We start from the raw sequence: 27,012 nt of genomic DNA, 5'->3' as shown, positions 1-27,012 counted from the left end.
CCTTCACCTGGTGCTCTTGCTGGAAGCCCCTGAATGCATTTGAGGGTTACAATTATCCAGCTTAGGCCAGGCATGGTGGCTCCCACCTGTAATCCCAGCACTTTGGGAGGCCGAGGCGGGCAGATAACTTGAGGTCAGGAAAACAGAGACCAGCCTGGGCAACACGGTGAAACCCCATCTTTACTAAGAATACAAAAATTAGTTGGGTATGGTGGCGCACACCTGTAGTCCCAGCTACTCAGGAGGCTGAGGCATGAGAATCGCTTGAACCCGGGAGGCAGAGATTGCAGTCAGCTGAGATTGTGCCACTGCACTCCTGCCTGGGTGACCGAGCGAGACTCTGTCTCAAAAACAAACAAACAAACAAACAAACAAACAAAAACCAATTATCCAGCTTAGCCTCCCTGCTCAGAATTGCTGTGCCTATTTGTTTGGTCTGGTCTGTCACTCAGTCTGGAAGGTAAGATCCATGAGAATGAGGACCACATCTGTTTTGTTCACCATCTTATCCCCAGCATCTGGCACAATATTTGGTGTATAATAGTGCTCTGTAAACATTTGCTGAATAAATAATTCAATAAGGGACTTATTGATTCTTCAGGGTCAAGCAAGGATGTATTTCCTGGGAGAAGTCTCTCCTCCTTTTCTCAGGCAGCTGTTGCTCTTGCCTCTGTGCAACCACAGCACTGCACGTTCCTTTGTGAGAGAAAGGAATAGAACATTTCCTGAGGGTCTGTCCTGTGCACCATGTGAGCTGTCAGTTCTATGTGTTTCTCCTTTCATTCTTTCAATAATCCAATATGATAGGTATTATTACCCATACTTGCAGAGGAGAAAACAGGCTAAAAAAAAAAATCCAAGTCATACACCCAATAATAGATCACAAAACCTGTATGCAAAGCCAGCTCCATCTCCCTCTTCTCATTAAATCACACTGCCCTATGGTATTGTGTTTGATGTTTTAATGTATCTGTTTACAAATGTGTCTCACCTTTAGGGGCAGAGACCATGTATATTCATCTCTGTATTCATGAAAGATTTAACATCTGAATTAGACAATACATGAATGAGTGAAGTGGCTCAGTCTACTGATGGATGGGGGTCTTTGCAGCCTCAGGGCTTACTCTCAGGGACTCTTGGTGTTGTCTCCTTGGAGAGCTTCGGTCTGTGTCCCTGCCTGAACACAAGTTAGGGCTCCTCCACCAAGTCCCTAACTCTTAATACATCCACATATTTTTTCTGTCTGTGCCACAAGATTCCCAGTTACTGTGTGCATTTGGCTTATGTTTGCTTCACAGGATATTTCTATCATGATGAATCAATGATATTCCATGGAAGCATGACTATATGACACATTCCTTTATTACTCAGAACACAAACTGTTTTTTTACTTGCAGCTGAAGTCACTGCTAGCAGTGACTGTCAGTCAATAAAACGAGTCCGTGACTCTGTCAGATTCTTTTGGGAAATAAAAAATAGCACGCTGTCTGTCTTCAGATGCCCTCAGGCTTGCTAGGGAGATATGATCACACATGAAACAATTAGAGAATGGTGCAAACAAGTTCAGAATCATATGCCAATTTGAGTCACAGTTTGAGGCTCTGACTCTCACTCAGTCTTAAGCTTGCCAAAGCCTTAGCTATTCCCAGTTACACTCCAGAAACCTCTTCACATGCTGTTTACTTCCCCAGAAGATGAACACCTCCTCTCAAGCTATGGGCACAACATCGCACAGGCATAATCATGAGCCAGGGCCTGATGCTTTCAAATGTATTCAGGGTCTTCTGGCAAGGGCAGCAGGCTAAAGCAGCTGAGTGCAGCCAGAACCAAGCTCAGATGCTTTCCCAAGTCAACTGCCCTGTGTTTAAACATTAAAGTATGCAGTTAAGATCCCTAGTTCCAGGCTTTTTTTTTTTTTTTTTTGAGACGGAGTCTCGCTCTGTCGCCCAGGCTGGAGTGCAGTGGCGCAGTCTCGGCTCACTGCAAGCTCCGCCTCCCAGGTTCCCGCCATTCTCCTGCCTCAGCCTCTCCGAGTAGCTGGGACTACAGGCGCCCACCACCACGCCCGGCTAATTTTTTTGTATTTTTAGTAGAGACGGGGTTTCACCGTGGTCTCGATCTCCTGACCTCGTGATCCACCCGCCTCGGCCTCCCAAAGTGCTGGGATTACAAGCGTGAGCCACCGCGCCCGGCCCCAGGCCTTTAAATTCAATTTCCAAAGCCTAGCTCAGGCCTAATTTGATGACTCTTGTTTTATGTGTGACCACCTTGTTCTTTTTTTTGTTGTTTTAATTGAGGAAGGGAACTGTAAGACCTGCTTGGTCACCATAAGTACCAGTTGAGTGTTCTTCCAGAGAAGTTTTCATCAAAGTTAAGCCTTCTGTCAAGATGTGGAGACCCTTAAGACTGAAGCGATTTGATGACTTTGGGGTGGGGGAAGGTGCATGTTTCCTGTGGAGGCTCCTTGGCCACCAACCTTCGCAGAGATGCCGGCACTGTGCTTGGGCAAAGCCAAGTGTGAGGCTCCTGTAGCTCTCACGGCTGTGCTTACAGAGAAAAGGGCACACAGGATGTCTGGACCTAAAACTCTTCATCATAATGTCAATTGAATTCCTCCCAAAATAAAAGCTGTGGCTATTTAATAATAAAAATAAAAGCCCACATCTTCACAAATGTTTTCAGACTAACTCATAGGTAAAGAAACTCCTTGGAGCTTTTCTAAAGGAAATGCTGGATGTACTTTCCAAAACTTCAGTTGGAAACTAAACAGAATCCAAATGTCCTGTCCTGTAGTTGAAAGCAAGTACCATTTTTAGTTAGGTTTTGCTCAACCTGCTGTATAAGGTTGTGTTAGGAACCTCTGCTTTTAGGGAAGTTTCCTGCTGTTCCCTGGAGCAGAACTGTTTCATTTCACATTTATTTGCTTCTCCATTAACACCTTTTTCCCATCCCCAGGAAAAAAAAAACAAAAACTAAATTATTGGTTTTCCTAAAAACATGACAGTGTAAAATATTAAAACGTAAAAACGAAAGCAAAATAGAACAAATACAGCAAGCTACACAGGTGTACATTCACATAAATTAATGTTAGAAATACTGGCAAATAACAGTTTATGCAATATTTGCTCTAGCTGTTCAAATAAACAAGACTAAAATAACTTTTCTGCTCGTGAAATCAAGTGTGAAAATTGAGGCAGTACATGTTCAGATTAGCAAAAACATGTTCTTATATTTGACTTTGAGCTCAAATTCTCCCATCTAATAGCTCTGTGGCTTTGGGAAAAATAATGATAATTTTAATATTTATTGAGAATTGTTACCTGCCAGACTCTGAACTAAAGTACTTCACATGGTACAGAATATTTCTGAGCCCCTTTCCTTTTCTGTAAGGTTATGATGATTGTACACATCTTATATGTTATGAAGAACATATAAAACATATGTTAAAACCTAAACGTTGAGTAGGTGATTATAAAAATGGATGTTTTAAAAACAAAAATGGAGCATAGTAATAACACTGCTAATATACTTAAATAGCAATACAATTCTCATTCTACTTTCAGATGCATCAGTACTAAGTGAAGGAAATAATCTAGAAGCAGTGATTCGAGTTCACATTAGGCTTTTTTTTTTTTTTTCATGTGGGCTGCAGTGCAGAGGTATGATCTCTGCTCACTGCAACCTCAACCTCCAGGGCTCAAGAGATCCTCCCAAATAGCCTCCCAAATATCTGGGACCACAGGCGCTCACCACCACACCCAGGGAACTTTGTTTTATTTTTTGTTGATCAGCCTGCATTGCCCATGCTGATCTCAAACTTCTGGGCTGAAGCAAACCTCCTGCCTCAGCCTTCCAAAGTGCTGGGATTTAAAGGTGTGAGCCACCATGCCTGGCCCATATTAGGCATTTTAATAAGTGAAGAGAGTAAAATTAAGAATAACTAATGCAACATTATCTGCATCAAAGTGAAATTCTAAGGAATGAAAAGCATCAAATTTCTCCTTGATGTTCCTTAAATGGGACATTCTATGTTATGAGATAAAATAAATTTCATTGTAGTCTTAGAAGAAAGTTATTAAACTAGTTTTTCTTTTATTCTACCTTTATTAACTTGTTCTGTAAACTTGAGGAGTCAATTAACATTTTCCTGTGTCCATTTAGATATCTAAAAATAACTCATTAGAGGTTTTATTTATTTGCAGTTTCACCTAGAACAATGATAAGGATAACGGGATTTAAAGAAAACTTTGACTTAGCATGATTCAGGAAAACTGTGTTGGTTTATTGAGTGAGATATATAACACATTTGCAGTGCCTATGAATGGACAATGGTGATCCATTGGAATTTTCTGTTCCATTTTGTGATGTCTATAGGGAAGTTGTTGGAGGCTTTAGGGGGCCATATCAATAGCACACTGAATAACAGTCTATTTCCTGGTTCCTCTGACCCAGCCAGGGCATTTATTTAATGGTGAAATGAGATGGAAAAAGGAAGAGTGTGTACATCATGCATCCTGAAATAGAGGATGGAACAAAGTGGAGGTAAAATTATTAGCTAAAATCCCTCTCAGAAAAGGTCTATGCTCCCTGCGGCCAGTGGTGGTTTGGACTAGTTTAAAATACAGCTGGGTAGTCTAAATCATAGACTAAATCCTAGACTAGATATAGTGGAAATGGCCACATGTGCCTATTATCATCTCTCAAACTTGGGATGGGCCAGTGACATTCTCATAGATAGTTTTGGTATCACCAATGCCAATTGAGATGAAGGTTGAGTTTTGGGGCTACTTTGAAAACCACGTGAAATTTGGCTTGTAGCACTCTGAGTGACCTAGCAGAATGCATACTAACCCATAGAACGTTCTTGGCATAGAAATTCAAGTTTGAATTGGCATTTTTAAACATATTGGACTTATTTTACTATCTCTGGCTCATAAAAGAGTAAGTTGGCAGAAAAAAGCAAGTCTTAACTGGATTTCTGAGTTGTACATTCATGGTTACAGTTTCCACTGTGACTATTAGAAAATAAATGAAAATGTAAGTATAGAAAATGTAGCCTTTTGCATGAGGGCATCCTATGGGCTGATTACTTTTAGAAAGGTTTGGGGACCATAGGGTGGGTTTAAATAACAGTTGTAACCTATAAAAGATTTGAAATTGTGAGAACAAAGGTCATTTATGCTGGGGGTTGGGGATTTTACCTGTATATGGATTGGCAGAGGGGAAGAAGGTTTCTTTCATAGAGTTACATTCTTGTCCACAGAATTTCTAATTTTAATTCAATGGAAGTGCAAGGAAAACCTAACAGAGTGAGAGGTACAACATCAAGCTAAGATTGCTGAAGAGTTGTTCACATCGGAGGGCTAAATAGCTGACCCCCATATCCTGCTCCTCTTAACTTCATTAGGGCCTACAGAATAATGTAGTAAATGGTGGTGTTCACATGAAATATAGCCCAGCAACCTGGTGTGACCACAAAGGCAGCCAACTGTGGATGACATGGTACAGAATTAGATCCTCGATCAGGGATACTGTAAGGACACTGAACCAAGTTCTGTGCAGGGCCCAGCCCAGCCAGCAGATTTACTTCTAGATGCCTAATTGGCACTGATTAAACCCTTGTTGATTAATTGATTGACTTGCCGATTGACATAGTGTCACTGAGAATGCCCAGTTGGATGACAAGGCTTTTGACATTAACTCTATTAATATGTCAGTGGCTTAAGCAAGTCTCAATGTTTTCTTGACACAGGATCCTCCTGTCTACAACACAGAGGATAGTCACTTGCCTACAGCAGTTTTAGGGGAGAAGAGAAGATTGAAAAAAGATGAGATTATTGTTGAAGTCTGAGGCATCCCTCTCCCATCAAAATGTGCCAGCACCAGACAGCTTCCGCACGGAGTCAGAGCTTGACAGCTCAGCTGTCTTCTGAAAGGAGAGACAGAGGGCAAATCATGTTCCAGGAGCACGAGGCACAGCCAGGAGCATGAACCCAGCTGAGGAGCAGGGCTGAAGGACTGGCAGAAGCTAAGGAGCACTGAGCAGACAAGCAGGATCAAACCTCAAGGATTATCTGCCTCTACAACCTTCCCCCTAAACCCTGCTACATCCTACTAGAGCAGTGGCTCTGAAGCTTCAGTGTACATAAGGAGCACTTGGGATATGTATTTAATCTACAGATTGCCATATCCTACCCCAGAGACTCTGAACCAGTAGGTTTCTTACAGCCTGGGAATCTTCACATTAGCAAGTGCTCCAGGTCTAGGACCACACTAGGAGAAGCATTGACCTAAAGGGAACCCACTGAGCTTTGTACTTCTTAATGTAAATGACGAACAATAATAAATGACACAAAGATGCCACTGGGTCTCATATCCAAACAGTTCTAATTTTGGATTTCTCAGTGTCTCGAGGACCAATGACATTCAGAAACATTTCCCAAGTATCCATCATGTGAAATGCATTGAACCAAGCAGTGCAAAATATACAAAGATAAGAACAGTCATGTGCATAAATAACTACAAAACCAGGCTGACTTTGATAGACTCATCAAGTGCTTAGGCCAGGAAACTTACAGAAGGGAAGGAGTAGTTCTAAATGCTGGGATCTGGAAAAGTACTTTGGAATTGGTGCCGTCTGAGGTGAAGCTGGAAGGAAGGTAGGACTTCAATTTGGGATGAAGAAAGACACCACTGGCAGAGGGAATGGTTTAAACAAAGGTTTAGAAGCCTGAGAATCCAGAGTGCTGGCCTGTGTCTGGCCTGTGGAGTGTGTCAGAGGGCAGACTGAAAGCAGAGTAAAGGGAAAAGTAGAAGGGTCATTTTAGGGGCTTTGAACGATATGATGAAGTTTGATTTTGTTCCAAAGGCAATGTGTGTAGGATTTTGAGCAGAAGAATAACTGAAGAGGATTTTTTTAATTAAACAGATAATATCTAATGTTTAACCTAAACATTATTACTCTAAATAACTAATTTATTTATAAGACACAGCATTTTAAAGGAACAAGATGGTACATAATGTAAATTTTCTCTCTCTCACATCTGTGTCTCCCAGTCACCTATTTTGGAAGCAACTAATGTTACCAGTTTCTTTTGTATGGAAAGGACTGTTTTGGAAACTAGCTAATGGCCAAATATTGGTTGGGCTGGAATGAGGAAGAGGGGATTCATGACAGAGACACCAGTTTGGTGATCTTTTCAGAAGCCTAGGTGATGAAATGAAGGCTGGAAATAGAGTACTCTCAACACATGTAGAAGGGGGATTCTGAAAAGACATTTCATAATCCTCTGCTCCCCATCTCCAATCAACTTACAAATGACAAAGGGGAAGTCAAGGATAGTTGAAATTTTGACTTGAGGGTTGAGGAAAGGTAAGGAGGGGAACTCAGTTTGGGACCAAGAAATGGGGAGGCTGTGCAGGAAAGATGAGTTCTGTTTTGGAAATGTTTGCCTAAGATATAGGACATAGATGTGGAAATGACAAATATCCTGTTGGAAGGGCAGACACATAGCTTGGGAGAGAGATTGTTAGAAATATTACTGAGGAGTTATGAGCAAAGAGGTGGTAGTTAAAGTTGTAGGATTCTATGAGCTCAGTAAAGAACACAGCAGATAAAGGGGCTGAGTACTGAAAAATTCTTACATCAAGGAAGAAGTAGAAGTGGGGCCAACAGAGACTAAGGAGAAATGTTCAGCGAGTGAGTATGTGTGTTATTGAATTCTGATGAAGAAAGTATTTCAAGGGGAGAGAGGTCGGGGGATTTTAGGTCAATGCTGCCATCATGGTAATAGGAATGTAACGCACTAAGAGGAAGAGCTGAGAAGAAACCACTGAGCCACCTGGAGATAAGTAGCTCACGGGTGGGGTTTAAAGGGTAGTTTCTGGAGAAGATAATGCAAGGGAAATAGTAAAGCAAGGCCAGAGCATGGGGGTGTCTGGCGTAGACCTGTTTCAAGGAATCTAGTGTGAATGGAGGCAGAGAGAATAGATGCTGGAAAGAGAAATGAGGTAAAGAACTTTCCCCATAAGTGCAGAGGAAAAGGTTGAAAAGAAAAGGGTGGAGGTAGGGAGATGTTTGATGGAACAAGATCCTGGAAAATACCGAAGGGGATGAATAAAGGCAAAATTAACAATGAAGGGCAGAAAACCGGAGAAGTTCACACCTAATCTCCTTGGCCATCTCTGCAAACTAGCCAAGATTACCTCTGTGTTCCAGGAGGTATGAGTTTCTGTTTCGAGACTTGCATAAAAATACAGAAAGCAATTTGATAGGATATTGACTTTGGAGGGAAGAAAGAATTTTCAAGAGTCACTGACGTTCCAACTGAGGTTGCACTAAAGAAGCTACTCATCTGAGTAGCTTCCATTAGCTTCCAGATCTTTCTTTAATTTCTCCCCACAACCACAGTCTCAAAAGAACTGTGCTTAACATTAAGAGTTTGACCTCTTTGGACAATCTGGGAAATGTATTCAAGAACTATCGTGTTCTTTCTGTGGCCCATAAAAAGAAGCAAAGGAAAGAACGTAGAATGCCTTCCAGACAGGTTTCTGGAAATCAATGATTGGTCTGTTATTTAGGTACGTATGCAGTGATATTTGGAAAGAGAACTTAAATATCTCTAGCACACTAGGCTGATCAGTTGTGATTTATTAGCATCCTGTGAAAACTACCAAAAGATATCTGCAAGTAATTTATCGGGGCAGGATCAGAGATGAGTGGAACCAGTCTGTCTCCCTGTGACTGAGACCACCGCTAGTGATTCTCCAAGTACAGAGGGGCATACCATCCTCCTTCTCTTCTCTTCCCCCTCTTTTATTTTCTCTCATCCATCTGGATTGACCCAAAAAATATGAAGGAAAGGCAAAGGAGCAGCTCCCTGCCAAATTAAAAGAGGTTATAATGGGGACATGTCCGTGGTGAAGAACTATGTGCATCCGAGAGGATTATAAAAACCTGCAAACATACTCATGATTTTGTCCCCAGGCTTCATTGTGCAATATATTTTAGTTTGCCTTTTTTGTTTCTATACTGCACTGGACATTATCTTTTTTTTCAATAGCACTTCATTTCACGGAATAAATCCCTCCCCATATAAATGGTTTACAGCGTGCCTGCCTCAAGCAATTCTGTTATGTAAAAAAAACCTTTGCAACCACATTTAAAATTAGACATTTATTCCTTCATTCCTAAATGTGAGTTGACTCCCTTGGAGTATGTTCTCATTTTTTGTGGTTTTATTCCCTGAGTTACAGTGATGTGTCTGTGACACCCACGCTGCATATTTCCTCCTTAGGTTATGTATTAGTTGGTCAAAACACACTCTCTTAAGGCTATGCCGCCCTCAAGTGGTCTAGTCTGAGAATATGCAACTATTTTCCTCTGAGCAAACTGGGTTTCCATCCAGACCTGTTTGGCTGAAGCATTAACTCCTGAACAGAAACATAATAATAATTATGTGCCAGTTCTGGGGCACAATAATTATGAGGTACATGAGGAAAAAGGAAGCCTTTATTTCCCAAGAAGGCCCCAAAAGACATAGGAGTAAAATGGACGACAGCAACAACCACAAGCTTGTTCTGTTAATTATCAAGTAACTGGCTACCTGTATGTGACCGGGAGGACTAGGATGGGCTATGAGTTGAACTGGCCCCCTTATGCCTTTGGGGCCAATCCTCAGCTCCTCTAGGGCAACCCCCTAATCAGAACTTATGACATCATGTTCTATAATTAAGGACATACATTGTATGGAGACAATGCATTCAGGGAAAACATTCAACTCTTCCATGAGGCCAAGACTCTCAGAAGAGAGGTCAGTAATTATGGTGATTACATTAATCACAAGGATTGTTGCATGGAGGAGGGTATTGACATGGCTACCCTATGATGAAGCTCTGTGGGGGATGTGCTGTAATTGGCCACCACCAAAAGTCTCTCATGTCCGTGATTAACTTCTCTGGTTGTTTATGTGAGCAGGCTTAGGAATTCTGCTGGGTCGTTCTGTGCAGGGCTTATGAGACAGGTTGGTTGCAGGGCTGTTAGGCTGCTCAACTGGAGCCCATCCTGGAACAAATGGGTCAGAGAAAAACACACGCTGTGCTATCCTTCATGGTTTGTTGCATTGTTTCTGGTACTTTGGGTGATTTCAGTTAATCATTAATCTCCTTCAACAAAGATTTTTGCATGGAAAATGCTAGTTCTTCTAAACTGCTCTTGGGAACAGAGATAAACTGGACCAGCCCAATGAGCAGAAAAGAGTGCTTTATCTAGCAGTTATCTGGTGCTGTGGGAAAAGCCCAGAAAAAGGAAACTGTGCTTAGTAACTTGAGATTGAGAATCAGCTCTGCCACAAACTGGGTATGTGACCGTGAGCAAGTCACTTAAACATTCCAGGCTCAGTTTCCACATAGGCCAAGTGTTTCATGCAACTCACGTTAGGGGTTCATAGGCTTATGTGCAGATGGTATGCCACACAGGCCACCACCAGGATGAGGCCTAAGAGGCAGCGTCCTCTTTCCCTCCCTTCTTTAACTAAACCAGGTTCACTTTTATCCATTTTATAAATTGGAATCTGAAAACCACTGGATTCTATATATGTGCTTCTTTTCCAGCTACTTTATCCTGTGATAGTTATAGATACTCTGAATGGTGATGCCGACACTTATTAATCAAGTTCTTTTTTTTTCAAATTGTAAGTGAAATCATATATGTCTCTGTTAATTAACAAGTCTAGTTTCTGATAAAATTAGTCCAGTTGGTGGAATGATGGCATGTGTGGGTGTGTGCTGGGGAAGGGGGGAAAAGAAAGAAGTAACAAGGCTCATGGTGACCCCGCAGCTCCCAGGAGGATGCAGGCCAAGGAAGGATCTAGGTAGACCTTGCCAAGCAAACAGTAGACAGTTTTGGAGTGTGAATAGACTCTACCAGAAAAGCCAGCCAGAAAAGGGATGGTTCTGGTCAAGGAATAGTCCGGAGAAGCTCTGAAGGCACGTCAGCAGACTAACAAGGCTTTTCACTCTGTGCCTCCAGAAGACATATTGTAAGGTCTGAGTGGGCCCCCAAAAGAAAAACGCATTAGAAAGAGTTGAAAATCAAGATTTCCAGAAAACAGAGGAAAAGGTTTTACTACACTATACTATATATGGGTATATATGTCATTATTAATAGCAGCCATCATTAAACTAATATGATTTATTTTCATTCAGGAAGATTTCCCTTTAAGTTAGCTTAAAAATAGAATATACTATGAAATGTACCCAACTTCACTTTTCAAGCTCCAAAAGAATTTTTTCCTCTACAGTGCTTAAAGATAATACAAGTGCGGACGAGTGATGGTTGAGCTCCAGTCTCCTTTCTTGAGAATAACACGAGGCACAGACCAAGCAACAGACCAAGGTGCTCAGAATTATGAAATGTCCACTCTTTTTAGTTCAAGTATGCTGAGTGCAGAAGAAACTTCCTGACCTGTTAGTGTTTTTATGTCACCATCTGTAACCTATAATTACAGAGGGATTCTAACTTATTAAAGCAATTGCTCAGACTATAATTCCTGGTTATATGAATTTCTGAGGTACAATTTGTATGGCCTCCTGCAATAGATATCTCTATTGCTACCCTGTCATTGTGCTGAAAATATAGTATACATAATGAAAGGATATCCAACCAGTGAACAAATATTTACTGAGCACATATTATTGACAAGACATTGTCATAAACAATATGGAAATACAAAGTTAGGCCAGGGATAGGCCTTGCCCACAAAGTGCATGCAATCTAGTAAAAAGTTGCATGTGTAAGCAACTAGAAAATAAGGCAGCCAATAGTAAGTACTTGATAAACAAGATGGTAGTATATGATTCTGACTTAGAGCTAAGGGTGAGATTTTAGGTCATTGGCTCAGGAATGGGGTTTACAAAGTAAATTGCCTTGAGACCCGGCCATACAGCATACAAAGACTTTTGTAGGTGACAAAATTATTTCTTTCCATAGGAAGAGAGAAGATGCTAAGCAGTAATGGCACAACAACGCTATGGCAGTAGGAAAGCCTAGCCACTATTCAAGAGATAGCTAAGCAGGAGAGATTGTGGCAGGTAAGGGAAGTAGTAGAAGGCAAGTCTGGACAGGAAGGTCAGAGCCATATTCTAGGGGTGTTTTTGTTTTGTGCTAAGGAGATGAGAGGTGCCATGGAGCTGCAAGCCAGAAAGCAAAATGCACAGAACGATTGGAAAGTGAAAGAGGCCGATCCAAAATCACCTCTGGAGTATATTGCATCAGTCCAGGTGTTAAACAATAAAGATTTCAACTAGAGCAACGGCATCAGAAATGATGTATGAATGCGCGTATGTGTGTGGGGCAGTGTTACTGAAAAGCAGAATTCAATTCAAGGGCACTACATAGGATAAAACAATAAGTTGGACAAGGGAGTCCTATACATTAAATGTTACAGGCAAGTATGTGTGTGTGTGGCTAAGTATGTGTGTGTGTGTGTGTGGCTAAGTGTGTGTGTGTGTGTGTGTGTGTATATGTGTGTGTCTGTCATGTCAGGAGTATTTCACATGAAATACACAGGTATATTTGTACCTATGATTAGTCTTAAAGTCCTGGCATCATTTTCAAAATAAAGAACATTTTAAAAAAATATCTGGAAGCAGGAAGATTTGATTGGGCACTGATAATCATTACCTTGTAAATGAAGTTGAATGTTTTTCCATTTCAGCAAATCATTGGGACAAGTGGAAAATCCATTGGAATACATATATCTATGGTAAACAGAACAAGGTAATATAAATTACCCTGATTATTCATAAGCCAACGGTGACAAGGATAAGGTATAGCCAAATTTTCCCTGCAAATGGTTTGTCATGTTTTTCTTGTCAAAAAATTAATGCTAGACCCAACTCTTTTGTGTTTTACTGCACTTTTTACTATGCTAGGGAAAATGTCATATTTTATTTTTGAAGCAACTGAACAATTAGAGAAAATGATTATCTAGAATTCTAGAAAGTAAATAAAATGACAACAAGATACGGTAATTCAATCAATCAGCAACTGCACGTTAAATGCTTGCTTTGAGGGCAACTTTGGGCTAACTTGTGGGGAACAAAGGGGAAGATGTGATTTGGCTCATTCCTAGAGAAGCTTGAAATTTAGATGGGCAAATCTGGCCAAGAAGCAAGGGGCAACTAGAAAATCAATAAGTTATGATATCATAAGCCTTTGACGTTTTCAAGGAATTCACCTAAAGATCTTAGAAATTCCCAATCCACAAATTCTACAGTAGCATATAATTCCCTCATAAAATATTCATGCAACAGCAACTTGACAACAACAAAACTATGTTGGACTATATATGAGGTCCTATTTGCTGGGTTCACTCACTTGGCTAGTAACCTACTACCTGGAACCAGGCTTGCAGAGCTCCTGAGTGGAAGTTATGTCTTTGCAAAATTATAAGTGGCAATGCCAAAAACCTACAGAGTTGCTTTAGAGATGTCAAAAGTGGGATTGCTAACACTGTACAAGGTCAAGCACTAATCACCATGATATATTTTCAAAGGAGGCCTACAGAATGGAGAAATTTCTATAGAGCAGAGTTGATGCTACACAGACAAGGTAGGATTATGATCCAGACATGCCTGATTTCTAGCCTCTGAAGCTCTTCCCTGCCATCAGTAGAATGGCTGGATCCCACCCACAAGGCTAGTGTCTCCTCAAGTCACTAGAGTCAATCCAGTTATTGGGCAAGTAAGATTTCAAAAGCTCTGGTAGAGGACAGGGAGTCTATTAATAAATGGCAGGCTCCATAGCAGGCACTTTTATATTTTTGCACCAAATCTGTAAAATATTTATTATTCTCCTCACTTTGAGGAAAGCAAGGCTCACAAAAGTTAAAGGACTTGTGTCTGATCATACAGCTAGTGGCAGGAGAATGAAATCCAAGTTCAAGGGCATTTACTATGGTAGATTCCCTCTCAGGCTCCGGAGCACATATTCTTAGCCCTGTGTTTTTTGGGGTGTGAGACCGGGTCACTTAATGCTGGTTGGCTCCGATCCAGAGTCAAGTTTTGATGATTAGGCTTCTGCCTTGTGCTAGGGAACTGATCCTGTAACTATATCCCTGCATGTCTTACTCTTTGTGACTTAATTGTGCCCTTAATAAATTGTGTGGTAACCCAGCTCTTCTATGACAGGAATTTCCCCTTGCACAGGGGTGAAAGTCCTGCTTCTCCTTCCCAGCGGTGAAAGTCCTGCTCTTGAATTTCACCTGATTGCTTGGACTCTGCTACCACTTGTTAGTAGATATCCCAACTGCTGTCTGTGTGTATCCTTAAGTTCCTCATAATGGTTGTATTGGATCCTTCATCTCTGTTTGTCATTCATATGCCAGCCCATTCCCTCTCTTAAAGCTTGGCTTTTTCTGAAAGGAACTCCTTGCCCAGACAACCCCAAATTTTCTGTTGCCATACTTGCCCAAACTCTATTCTACTTGTTGATTTGTCTTCCTTCTAGCACTAGTACTACATAGATTTTGGGATCTGCCACCCAAATTATTTATTACTCTGTGTGCTGGTCTTTGTCTGGCTCCTTTAGCCCAATGACTGAGTGATGTGTAGCCCATAAGGTAAGTATGGCAGAACAGTGGTGGGAAAGAGTCTGGTGTACTCCTGGAGGTGCAGAGGGTGGCCTCACATGGGTGGAAGGTGTGTGTGACAGGTTGTTGAAAGTAATGGTAGATTACTGGGGTGGAACCATATTGTAAAGAGTTTTGAATGCCAGAATGTACAGTTGGCTCTCATCCAGTAGTGATGAGAAATTATTATTGGTTTGTAAGCACTCTAGGGAGATTAGTCAGTGTGTAGGATGGACTAGGCAGGAGATGACTGAAGATAGAGAAACAAGGAAACCATTAAAGTTCTGCAAACACAACGTGATGAGAGCCTGGATTAGAGTTATCTGTAATAACCCCAGGAAGGAGATAAGAGACAACATTTGAAGCAAAACTGCAGGCTTAGTGAGAGATAGGGTATGCAGAGAAACAGAAGTCAAGGATGAATCTAAAGTCCTAATAATGGTGATGCTGTTGGTAGAAGAAAGAAACCTAGGGAAGGAATCAAAATCTGGGGGAAGAAACCCTAAAATCCCAGCTCTGTTTTCAAAATTTTCAGTATTCTCATTGATTGTATGTGAGAACATTGCTAGCAAGTATCCAAGCAGAGGGATGTGTTAAAATCAATCGAATTGTTGAATTCAGACCAGAAGACAAATGAACAATCGAGGCTAAACATATCAATTAGGGATAGATGTGGGAGAAGTCATAGGTGAGGACAAGTGAAGTGTGAGGGAAGTCAAACCTAACCTGGCAAGAAGTCCACAGTTTTCCACAATATTCTGGGTCTAGGCCTCTGCTGGGCCAGTGGCCAAGGATGGGCAAGGGAGTCAAGCATGGACTGTATATTCACAAACAAGAAAGCCTGTTATATAACTTGGCTCTAAAAAGAGCCACCACTACAACTAGGTATGGAATCTCTAGGGCCTGAGAACCCAATGATATAACACCTGTGGGAGATTTTCTATCTCATCCCACAGAGAAATGCTAAAGATGCCACTTGCTACAGCTGATTCCTTTTGAGCACTAAAATTTACTCTCCCACTAAAGGTGTTGTAGAAATGCCTCTCTTCTTAGATCAAATGTAATTATTGTCCAGGTTTAATATTCAGCTGTGTTTAACTCTCAATCTCAACTCTCTTTTCAAAAATTAAAATCATATGACCACGATAAACAGGGTGATGATTTAAGTCAGTGTCCTCAGCTGTAAAATGGGAACAATAATACCTGACTCCTCCTTTTGTGAAGAAAGAAGAATCTTAAAATAGGTCAGTGAAGAATTTACGTGTGTTAAATTATGTTCTGAGTGATGTTAGATTGCTTATTTCAGTGGAGTTTGTTTAGCTTTTATGTCCGGTGGCTACTGATTGGTGTAGCCTATATAGCTTTTATGTAGCTTCAGGACCAAACTAGGCTTCTTTTAGTTCTGATACTAATTAATATCCAAAATTGTGGTTAGGAAAATGAAAGGAAAGAAGAAAAACATGTGGCTATTTATGGTGGGTTCTTTTGTGGGGAGGGAATTTTTTGGCTATGAACTGGCATTTGCCCAATAGTATTCTGAGTTCAGTAAATAACTCAACACACATGGGTTAAATTTCTAATAAAAACATGAAGCTTAAAAAGTGAGTGGAAAGTACCTGGCAAGATACATATTTACATTTGGGGAAGGGAAATTTTTATGGTGGTTAGCCAAACCTGACATGCACAGGGATTAATTCATCCTCACTCATCACAGAAACAAAAACTGCCAGTATCATATCATACACGCTATGCTGTGGCTTTCTCTTAAAAATCAGCACCACCATGAAAGGAAGCTGACCTCTGCGTGCACACACTTAGTGCAAGTGTGTGCCTTACTAGAATCATTATACGTATATATGTATAATAAAAGCTACTTTTTAAAATGCTGAGAAAGTCTTATATTTGAGGTACTATAATTTTATTAATAATAGTATAATAGAATCCTTGAATTATTAATTCTATAATAGATGGAATTCATATAATAATTAACAGAATTCACATAATAATATAGAATTACTAATTCTATAATTCTAACTTACTCAAAAATTCAAATGTTTTTCACTCTACAGATGCTCCTCAACTTACAATGGGACTATGTCCCACAAAACCCATCATAAATCAAAAAATATCATAAGTCAAAAATGCATTTAATGCCTGGATAAGCCCATTGTAAAGTTGAAACATCATAAGTTGAATTTTCATAAATGGGGACCATTGGTACTTGCAGCCTGCAGAAAAAGTGGTGTGAACGGGGAGAAAAAGCAGGTGAGCAAGCGGGGACAGCCAGCTTACAAAATATATATTTCTGATCCTGTAATATCTAATTTGTTTCCAATTTTCAAATGAAAGACACTGAAATTATTAAGCACCCACTATGTGATGAAAAGTAAACTGAACTTTGAGGAGATTTTTGTAGCTTGCCCAAGGTCACAGAACTAGATTTAAACTTAGAGATGTATAACTTAAAATTGTAGGCAGTGGGCAAAACAGTTTCACCCTTGCTGACTCTCTAAACTTGACAACAATCCTAAGAGGACAACGCTAGAAGTGATGGAGAAAAAATAGAGCTAGCACCTAAGAGACAAATTTGCTAGTTTCCCTTCTGAGTTAGTTTAGACAAACTGCCCTTGCAGTTTGAAGGGCGTGGAGGAAAAGAAAAAAATACATAAAAAGTGTTTTATTTTCCTATTTGGGGAAATGTAAGGGAACCAGATTCTGCTTGAAAAGCTCAGAATTCCCTTTCTTTTTTTTTTTTTTTTTTTTTTTGAGACAGGGTCTCACTTTGTCAGCCAGGCTGGAATGCAGTGGCATAATCACAGTTTACTGCAGCTTCCACCTCCTGGACTGAAGCCATCCTTCCACCTCAGCTTCCTAAGTAGCTGGGACTGCAGCCACGCACCACTACATCCGGCTATTTTTTCTTTGTTTTTTTGTAGAGTGGGTGTCTCCCTATGCTGCCCAGGTTGGTCTCAGACTCCTGGGCTCAAGTGATCCTCCCGCCTCTGTCTCCCAAAGTGTACAGGCATGCATGAGCCTCTGCACTTGGCCTCAGAATTGTTTTTATAAGTATAATTAAATATTATTTTGTCCCCTCTCTTTTATGTTCTGATGAAGTTCTCATCAGAAGTTAGGATAACTTCTACGTAGAATTTCCATGGAGATTAAATAGAGTTCTACATGTAAGCCTACGAAGCTGTCCAGGACCACCGTAGAGTACTATGACGCTCACTGGGACCACGCTATGAGGTCTATCCCTGTAGAATCATGTGATGTTGAAGAAACCATTATTTTCCTTCTTACACTTTCTCAAAAGAGGGAATGTCCACTCCTCTCATGGATGGGACAGCATAACACTTCTGGATCTCTCCTGTCACTTCTCGGCATGGGGCGAGTAGCTACTTTGATTAATAGAGAGCCTGAAAGTCATTGAGCCATTCTTTTTCAGAGACCATAGTTACTGCATTGAAAAGGAAGAGCTGGCCAGGTCTTTCTCTTACTGCCTCAGACCACTGTGTTCACAGACAGTGTGCTCACGTGTGCTTCAGGACCCAGAAAGTAGGCAAACCCTGACCTAGCAGGCCCAGCTATCTTCTGTTCTCCAGGCCAGCTTTGCTGTCTATGAATGAATAAGTCAGGCTGCCCTTTCACTGGAGACCCATTGGCTTTAATGTAATAAACATTAATTCCTAAAAGATATGGAAGTGCCATTCTAGCCTCAGGTCTAAGTCACATTGTCCAGTCCGTCCTCATTGTGAGTAAAACTGATCATTTCAAATTAAAGCCTAAAAGGATGATGGAATGTAGGAGAGCTACTCTAAGCCTTCAACATTTGGGACTTTGAGATAGTCGCCCAGTCCTCTGCTGTCTTGAAAACACTGGCATAACATAACCATCCATGGATTCTGGCTCCTTGTTCGTAAGAGTCATGGGTTTGCTTTGTTTTCAGTTTAAAAGACACATAATAATTATCTGCTTATTGTTTAGAGTAATTTACTAAACATTAGCCAAAACAGCTGACTTAAGACACTGAGCAAATCTCAGAAATCAAATATAACATATATTCATCTTCACATCAAAGAATAAGATATTGCATTTTAACATGGAGGGAGAGAAGGAGGGAAGGTGCTGACGGGATCTTTCACTAGCACCAGAATGTGCTTAGTCCCAAAGTGACCCCAGCTTTTTGCCACCCCAGGGAGTGTTGGGCTAAAAACAGGCCAGTCTAAGGAGACAAAGTATCATTGGGGGTCAAAACAAATGAAAAGATTCCATGTCCTCTGGAAGTCATGTTGACATTTCTCTGAGAAAAACAAAAGTGATCTTTTTGATTGATTACTTTATTCATTCATTTATCGACAAGGAGTTATAAAGCACCCACTGTGTTCTAGTGCTCTTCTAAGTGAGGACTTCTTCTCTGCATGTGCAAATGCTTCTGAGATGAAGGGAACCTTTAGAGAGCCTATGTGGTCATAGGCCAAATCCACCCACCTTGGTTCTAGAGTGTTTGTTTGTAGCTTTCTCTATTTTGGCAGTAATTGGATATAGCAAGACCAGTTTTCTGTTACAATCCCTTTATAATAATGAAATGAGGTTATCTGCTATGGGAAGTATATTTATCTTTCTATCATTTACAAACAAATTTGTAAATAATATGTGGGGTGGTTAAGGTAAAAGCATTCATGCATCTTATCCAAGGGAGGTATCAAGTTATTAGAGGGTATATAGTAAAAGAAATTGGAGGGATACAAACTTATTGTTTTATTTAGTGAATATTAAAGAGTACTAAGGGACAGAGTTATTCACTAGTGACTGTGTCATAGATCTTGATCAGAAACAATCAAACTTCTGGGGCTCTTGATTGGCACATATCATAGCAAGACCTCTGGAAATTTCTCAATAAAACATTTATTTATCTATATTTTGTTCTGAATAAAATGTGAGCACCTTAGGGTAGAAGAGTAGTTTATTCATCTACATGCTTATGTCTGGTATATGGTAGGCATTTGACAGATAATTGTTAAGAGAATGAAATCTGTTGATAATTTATAATTCAGGAGTAAAATAGATTTCAGATAAAGCTTTTGCTAAGTGGAAAGTGAGTACAAATTACAAGTACATTTCCAAGAAGGCTCATATATGTTGATTATTAATTTTTGCTATCATTATTAAACAGAAGTCCTAGACAATGAACAGAAATTTTACCTAATACTGTTAATTAATAATAGATAAATATAATTGAAACAGTGAAAGTGCTCAATATTTTCCTTATGCTAATCATCTAATAGTTAAATGCAAACAATAGAACATTCCCATAATGAAATTCTATTACACTTCAATCTACTTTTTAAAGAGGCCAGGTTCTCATCTCAAATCATTTTTGCTGGCATTTCTACTAATTTTTCATGTTTTAAACAATAACTGATATTTTACCAAAAAAAACCTTGTAATCAACTTCCAAAATAACAGCTATTTTCATATATCAGTGACCTTATAGAAAGAACGCCCAGAACTTAATAAAACCCCAGAAGACTTTAGAAAGTCCTGATTCACAGGAACACAGTGCTTCTTTGGTTTCAGGCCATTGGCTACCTCATTGCTGGGATTTTCCAAGTCAGATAGTATTCCACTTGGAATATGCCAGTGAACATTAATAATCATGACCATAAATGAAAAGTTGGCCTTCTCCAGTGGGATATAAAAGACTAGCTTTCCACACCTCCTCAGAGCAGCAGAGGGCAGTGAAAGCACTAGTAATGGATAATAGAAACCCAGTATTACCATCGAGAGAGAAACGTTGTATTTTTTTACAAATACATTTTCCATTTTAAACTAACACCATGCATGTAAGAGTTTGGAAATATATTTTTAGTCTCTGATGCAGTTTTGGAGCCATATACAACTTTTACAAAGTGCAATGTAATTTCTATGTAGCATTTCTGGGACTTAGAGTTCAATTTAATATATCAGAAAAATGTTTGAGAGAGTAATGCTACCTTGTGAACTTGGTCCAAAACTTAGCTGCACAGTGTAGGATATCATAAAACAGTGGTAACCCACCAGAGACGGAGTGTTGTGTTTATGAGCGTATACAATTTAAGAGGTGCAAGGGCCCCTTGAGGTTAACTAATGATTCGTGTCCCTCCTTTTAACTGACCTGGAAAGGCTCCTGGACTTGCTCAACTATATAGAGGCTAAGACAGTGGTCTCCTCACTCCTCTTGTCCTGTGGAGTTTCTTGTTCTGTTTTGTTTTCGTTTTTGTTTTGCCACGCTATATTTCATAATACTTACCAGTTAGATTTATAATCTCTGACGTTTTAGTCAGGGTTCAAAGGCCAGGGAATTTCCACCTGGAAAATGCAGGAGGGCTCAAAAATCAGTCTGAGCTTGCTTCTGCAAAAATTTGTTTTTAACTTTGAAAAGAGAGGCCTCCACGAGGGAGTTATGCCATTCATTTGAAAGTTTAAAAAATGCTCTACCCATTGCAAGTCAGTATATACTTACAGTACTTTAAAAAGAAAAAAGACCCATCACTCCTCCACCCAGGCCTCCCAGAAGACACTGCTCTTTTAACCTTTGCAAACCCACACAAATCCAGTCCCCTTTCCTTCTTAGATTGCCCCATCACTGTATCATGGTCAGAAATTTTACTAAATGGCAAGGCAAATGCCTATGGGTGCTTTCTTAGCTGTGACCTTTCGAAGTCTGGGCTCTAATTTAGAAAATCTGTCACTCACTTTCCCTACTGAGTTGGGAGAGTGGACTGGAAGCTCAGGAGTGGCTGAGAAAATGGTTAAATGGTTAATGGTGAAACAGTAACCTCCGGGAGAAAAGACATCTCTGTGGTGCCAGGACATTGCTGTAACAGTTACATTCAAACATTTTGTCTCCAGACTTTGTTGATTTGCCTGGAGCCCATGAGGTCTGATTGGCATTAGCAAGTTCAAGGGCCTCCAGTGACATTCTCCTGACCCTGCAGCAACTTCCTTCTTTCAAGAACACACACTAAGCCTCAGGCCAGGACCTCTTGCTTTCATTTTCACTAACTGGCTTCTCAGCCTGCTCCCTTTGTTCTGTGTCTTGTGGTTTTTCAGCAAGTCAAGGGCCAGGATGAAATCCCAGAGCAAATTCTTCCAAGGCCAAACAAGGAAATGCTCAGCAAGTCTTTGGAAACCAATAACCAAGAGCACTAAGCTATCTTATTTGAAAGTTAATAATTGAATGTCACAGATTTTTTCACCACAGTTAGACATTTTATGGAATAGCTGTATATCTTCATTATATGACATTCTCTAATAAAGTTTAAAGTTGCATGGATAGGTCCAAGTTTTAAGTTGACTTTTTTTTTGGGGGGGGGGGTATACAGATTTTTCAAATCAAGAATTAAAAAGCCAAATCAAGGAAAACACCTTCTGGAGAGAATCTGGTGTTACAAACTTTAGTTAAATGCTGTATATCTTATGATTTCTTAAGGAGATGACTAATACCAAAGGGAATTATCCAAGGCATGCCAAAAGCATAGGGGAAAACATGGAACCTCTTTGTCCAGAAACTATCAGGGATTGTGCTATACCCCTTTCTCCCAGTGAGGCAAATGATTCTCTGGAAATGACCATGAATGGGGTTTCCCCACTGCACTTTTAGTTGAGTTGGCTAAAGAAGCTGCAGAGCGTCAGGCCAAGGACCAAGAGGAGCTGTGGTTTTTGTGTGATGAAATGTGCTACCATCCAGCAAGGATTAGTCTCTGAGCACAACCTGCTGGTTTGGAAACCTGAAGCCAGGATTTTCAGAACGCTGGCCCTTAAGCATAACCCAAACAATAAAGAGAAGTTGTTTGTTTGGAAAACCCAGTCTCAGGGAATATCAGAGCTAAAAGGTCAATTGTAGAGTTATCAGGTAGCTTGAAGAAAATCATATTTACATGGTTCCTCTGCAGAATTTTATTTCCTGTAGAGAGACAGAGGTGGAAGAGAGAAAGAAGAGGGTGGGAGAGAAAAAAGGAAATGGGCGGTATAGAGTGGGAGCTAAAATGGGCTTGAAATTCAACCACTGAAACCTTTGTTTTCTGAAATATTAGATGGGAATAATAGTACCCTCCTGTGTTATAAGGTTGTTATAAGAATTCATAGAATTAATCTTTGTAAACTATTTAGTGCATGTCTGGAACACATCCATTATGCTCACTAATGGTTAACTATTATTACTGTTATTTTAAGTAACTGGATAAAGTGGAAAAAGATGTACTTACTGTGAGGTACAGTTCCTTAAAAACTACCATGTTATTAACTAATCATTCAGAGTTTTGTAAGGAAGGACCTGCTCTTCAAGTACATCAGTAGATTCAGATACTTTAAAAACTTCATCAATCTGTTCAACCTACATTAGTAAAATCTATACAATCTGGGACAAACTAGCCCACCATTTGTTCAGGTAACACCCAATACAGGAGGAACTGGGGGAGGGGGCCTTTCACTTGCCAAGCCCTGTAAAACAGTAGCTTTGGATTATATCATCCCAGAAGTATGTGTGTGTGTATATATATATGTTATATATATGATCTATATCTATATAATTTAAATTTTTATAAATGCTTCATATGAACTAGCAGCAGCCCTGGAGTCCAATCCTAAATCCCACAGCAATTTAGGATCTTGACCGAACCCTCTGCCGTACCCTAGCTTTCCTTCTTCAGGCAAGATTATATAGAGGAAGTCCTCCCTTGGGGTTTAGAAGGGTAAGAGGGGGAGCTGTGCTCCAGGGTTTCTGGGAAAGACAAACCAACTCAAACAAGCCTATTCTATCTATCAACTCTACCCAGAAGCTGAAATGGGGAGACAGACTGCCTTTTCTTTCTCCCTAGAGAGCTCACACCTCAATTCTGCTTTAAAGGTATTGCTTGAGCATTGAGGTATAGGAGCCAGAGGGAGCGATGATGAATGGCTTCTCAAATAAACCACTTTTTCTATTTCCCATTTCTTTCTATCCACTCAAATGAATGGTTGAGAATTTTGCTGCCAACTTTTGCCTGTGAGTCCCTTCAATCCACCTAGATTAATCCTGGTTGTCCTATCAGACTTAGCTTTCCACAGTCCACAATAGTCTCCCACCCCAGAATGAGGTATGGGCTTATTTATTTATTTAGACAGGGTGTCACTGTGTCACCCAGGCTGGAGTGCAGTGGCGCAATTATGGCTCACAGCAACTTCAACCTCCTGGGCTCAAGCAATCCTCCCACCTCAGTCTCCATCCAACTAATTTTTTTAAAAAAAATCTTGTAGTGACAGGGCCTCATATTTTGCCCAGTCGGGTCCTGAACTCCTGGGCTCAAGTGATCCTCCCATCTCAGCCTCCCAAAGTGCTGAGATTACAGATGTGAGCCACCGTACCCAGCCCCCTCTACTTTTTGATATCATCTTGTACGTACTTCCCAGAATGTAAATCCATGAGGACAGGACCTCTGCCATCTTGTACACGGTTTTATTTCCAGCACCTAGAACAGTGCCTGATACATAGCAGACATGCAGTAAATATTGTCGAATGACTGAATAAATGAATCATAGTGCAAGTAAAGAAGGAAAAAAAAAAACAATACTATGCAACCATAATTGCCTTCTATGGAAGCTAGACAGTAGATCCTGGAACATAAAAGTCCCCTTGCCCGAGCACCAGGATGGATTTAGGTATGAAAAAAATGGGCCTGGATTTGAATTTGGGGGATGCATGAAAAGAACAGAATTACTCTGTGCAAGAGACAGCAAGAACATCCTGGAGCTGGAGTTTGAAGGAGGGTAGAATGCAGTGCAGGAGGGATGATATGAGGAGTAGAACCGGGAGATGGATGAGAAGGTTGGCAGGCATATGGCTGCTGTGCGGGGTAAAGCAGACAGTGAGAGGGCCCTGGTTGGGGTGGGGGAGTGCTGGCAAATGGACTCATAACAGGAATGTGTACTCTGTCATTTGAAGTTTATTGCTGTGCTCTCCCATGACCCAAAAACTCTCAGTTCAAGTTTTTGCAATACATTATCAGCCTGGTTTTTATGATTGCTTTGTGTGTGGTGTAGGGGAGGGAGAATAGATGAGAAAGAGTTGTCTCCCAAGCTTGAGTTTATGCCAAGACAGAGATAAAGGAACAGCTACAAGATGTACGGTACATTAGAAAGCAGGAAATCAGAGCAGAGATGACTGTGAATGCAACAGAAATCTTGGGAGCAGACTTTCGGCTTCAAAAGGACATGAAATTGAAGTTTTGTGCTGATTCCAGTCAGATCTCAAGGGGCCAGGAGGTCCCAGCTAACACCTGGGACACAGTATGTATTCTACATAAAGGTTAATTTTCTTGCCTTTTTTTCAGTCCTTTGGACTGAGTTTCTTGATAGCAGGGGTTTTCTTGTTTGTAAGAACATCTACATCTCCAGCACAACGTCCAACAGACAGTAGTTACTATTTATTGAATAAATAAATGAATGGCTTTACCATAAACCTTCTTCCTTGGAAACTACCTAAGATTAATGAGAAAAAAAAATCAAATAAAAGAGTGGAAGGGAAGAAGAGAGAGAGAGATGGAGATATAGGTGGAAGTGGAGAGGCAGAGCAAGAGGGAGAGAGAAATAGTATGGCACCCTAATAAATAAAACCTGATGGTTTCTCAGATAACATTTTTTCCATATCTCTGAGTTTTTAATTGTTTTTATTTTTTATTTATTTTTGAGACAGGCTCTCACTCTGTCACCAAGGCTGGAGTGCAGTGGTGCAATCTCAGCTCACTGCAGCCTCTACCTCCAGGCTTAAGCAATCCTCCCACCTCAGCCTCCCAAGTAGCTGGGACCACAGGTGCAAATCACCACACCCAGCTAGTGTGTGTGTGTGTGTGTGTGTGTGTTTTGTAGAGATAAGGTTTTGCCTGTTACCCAGGCTGGTCTCAAACTCCTAAGCTCAAGTAATCTGCCCGCCTCAACCTCCCAAAGCGCTGGGATTGCAGACATGAGCCACCACGCATAGCTGTATCTCTTATTTTGAAAAATCTATTATTTATCTTTATCCTCCAAAACTTCCTTGGCACCTGCTCCATATGCTAGAATTAGGTTAAATGGAGCGAAAAGCCTGGTGGATAATCTTGATGGGTGGTCCCCCTCATGCAAAACCCATGTACATCCTAATAGGATGCAATCCCATCTCAGTGAGAGCCATGCATCACCTGGCCAGTATTTGATTAGAAGGTTGATTGATTGCATTTCGAGGACAGAATGTATCCAGGACAGCTGTGGCCTCCATGCTACTATGAGTTTGCCTAGAGGCAATGGTTAAATATGAGTAACAAGTCTCCTAGGCCTTTATGCAAAAAGCTTAATGCAAATTGTTTGGTCAGAGGATCTGAGATTGTACCTCTGCAATTAAAGTTTTATAGACTATGGAAATAAATCGTAACAGCATGTACTAATACTAATTTTTAAAAATCAGTTTATCCTCATTTCCCTGAGAATTTGATCAACTGGTAAAATAAACAAGTATAATAAAATCTGATTTTTTTAAAAAAAAATGTAAAGACGTGAGCTGGGCGCGGTGGCACACACCTGTAGTCTCAGCTACTTGGAAGGCCAAGGAGTTCCAGGCCAGCCTGGGCAGCATCACAAGACTCCAACTTCTAAAAAAAGTTAAAGATGCTTAAAAATAAGTTTTTCAGTCCAGTCTAAATACATAAAAAATCTAAATGTCATAAGCTTTCCTTATTATTTCAGATTTATTCAGCATTGAAGTAGCAATTAATTACTAGTAATATAAATCAGTAAGTCAGGTAAAATGATTTCTTAGTCTGGTGGCCTTATGAATGTGCTATTAAATTAATCCACCTTTGAAATTACAAATATGATTAAAGTTTATTTTTCCTAGATGAAAACACATTTCAGTAGGACAGAGACTACTGGTCTGTATACTCACTGTAATGATCTAATAGGGTAAACACTTGCCTAGGATACCTTGTGGAAAGTATCTGACTTTGGGCACAAAAATTTACTCTCACCAAAGGTGTTATAGAAGTGCCTTTTTCTTAGAATAAAATGTAATACAAATTGAGTTCACTCTCAGATATGTTTAACTCTTATTCTCTATATTACTTTGAAAAATGACCTCTCCTTCCATTCTCTCTTCATGTTACGGGACAAAATATACCACCACCAGGCAAGCTCAGTGTGTGGCTGCAGTATAGTTCTTATATCATGGCTGCACCCACAATTCCACCTGGTCTTCAGCTTACTTGCCCTCAGATTCTGAACATTACAGACAGTTTGCATTCCCCAAGGCCAAGATTATGGATAATGGGTGGTAAGGAGAAAAGCACTTGTCATTCTCCAAAAATATGACCTGCCAGCGTAATGTGGATAAGCTCAA

The 27,012-nt window shown here is 40.3% G+C and overlaps 1 protein-coding gene and 1 long non-coding RNA gene across 4 annotated transcripts in view; one reads left to right on the top strand and one right to left on the bottom strand.

Annotated features, from left to right (window-relative positions):
* SYNPO2 (synaptopodin 2) overlaps nt 1–27,012 on the bottom strand; it is a 173,116-nt gene that overhangs the window by 70,410 nt on the left and 75,694 nt on the right. The window lies entirely within an intron of this gene.
* LOC131383112 (uncharacterized) lies at nt 11,316–12,731 on the top strand. The gene is made up of 3 exons (XR_009212890.1): nt 11,316–11,395; nt 11,990–12,090; nt 12,717–12,731. It is a non-coding gene; the product is annotated as an uncharacterized LOC131383112 (long non-coding RNA).

This window comes from Hylobates moloch, unplaced genomic scaffold (assembly GCF_009828535.3).
Source record: "Hylobates moloch isolate HMO894 unplaced genomic scaffold, HMol_V3 SCAFFOLD_3, whole genome shotgun sequence".
Taxonomy (NCBI): Eukaryota; Metazoa; Chordata; class Mammalia; order Primates; family Hylobatidae; genus Hylobates; species Hylobates moloch.
This window is presented reverse-complemented; position numbering and strand designations above follow the sequence as displayed.